Genomic DNA, 1,436 nt, shown 5'->3' on the forward strand with positions numbered 1-1,436 from the left:
TAGTGTTCTCTGGCAGCTGTCATTTGCTGTGGGTAATGGGATATATATATATTTTTGAGCGTATCGGGTTTTCTCCATGCTGTTTCTTACTCTCCTCTTTTGCACCCCTCCCATTTCCTTCGTTTTTCTTTGAAAATTTCATGCCCCTCCAGTTCGCTGTCCGGCCGTCACATGTGCGAGAGCAGTGTGCCGTTAATGGTCGTGCCGGGCACCGGGCCGCTCCTGTAGTGCTGAGACATGTAAAGTCCGCTGGGGCGGTGGGTTCCTCCGCGCGGGAAAGGTACGTGCTGATCACGTGCGGGAGGTCCCTGGCCTGGCAGGGCGCCCTGGAGTGGATGGAGGAGGTAACCACAGCGGGGCTGGAGCTGGCCTGGGACTTGAGCACCGAACCCATGGAGCCAGGAGTGTCCTACTGCGAGTAGGACGTGCTGTAGGTGGGAGAGCCGTTCTTGCAGGTCTGCGAGCTGGTCACGGAGTTGTACTGCAGGGCGCTCAAGTCGTAGCGGTGTATGGGCTGTGTCTGCGCGGGACCCTCCGCGTGGAGGCCCGGGTGCCACGCGTAACCCAGCTGGTCCTGCATCATGCTGTAGCTGCCATTGCTCCAGCCGTTCAGGTGCGCGTAACTGTCCATCCGCTGCGTCACGCCCGCGCCCAGACCGGCACCCACCCCGACCCCGTTGAGCCAACTTTTAGGTTGCCACATGACACATCTTCTCCATCAGATCTATGTCACATGATCACACTGAGCTGAAAGAGAAACTTTAAATGTCTTCATTCTGTATGTCCAATTGTATACCAAAAACTGGAAGAAGGGAAGGACATCTTGGGGGACAACTGACTCGCTATCACAATCTACCACTTTGAATACCAAGTATTCATGCCTAATTTTTTTTCCCCAGTTTGGAAGATACCCATCCACAAGAGAATGGGCTGAAGTTTCCACAAAGTGACTGCATTTACCTCGAAATGTGCCATACTCTCTATAAGGTCTTAAATTAGCTCCTTACTCTAATCTGTAAATGAAAAGAGTATCTTCCCCTACATACCCAGAGTGTAGTGACAATTTCCATTCAGAAAGGGAAAGAATGGGCAACACGATTCCCACTAATTCCTAGCAATTATCAAATCCACCACGACTATCCCCCAGAAGAAAAGCTGGAGAAAATATGGGTGTCATCTATTTGAAGGCAGTAGAAATCTGCCCAAGCAGGGCTCTAAAGAGGAGCGAACATTTCTGAAGTGAACTGACCTGTGGCTGCTTTTAGTCTGGGAGTACTTGTCCATTCTGGTTTCAGACAGGAGACTGGTAATTTTGATTTTGTATTTTTTTGAAGTTTGCTTCCAGGGGACGGCAACCAAGAGAGCTTTTGGTAGAGATATGGAACAGCCTCAAACATGGACAATTTCAACTCAGAAAATTTGCAGTTGTGGTGCTG

General features: G+C 50.3%; 1 pseudogene; it reads right to left on the reverse strand.

The window, feature by feature from the left end:
• On the reverse strand, nt 1–703 carry LOC108538070 (transcription factor SOX-2-like; annotated as a pseudogene).
• Nucleotides 704–1,436: the final 733 nt, after the last annotated feature.

The sequence above is a fragment of the Rhinopithecus bieti genome, unplaced genomic scaffold (assembly GCF_001698545.2).
Source record: "Rhinopithecus bieti isolate Rb0 unplaced genomic scaffold, ASM169854v2 scaffold_15136, whole genome shotgun sequence".
NCBI classification, from domain to species: domain Eukaryota; kingdom Metazoa; phylum Chordata; class Mammalia; order Primates; family Cercopithecidae; genus Rhinopithecus; species Rhinopithecus bieti.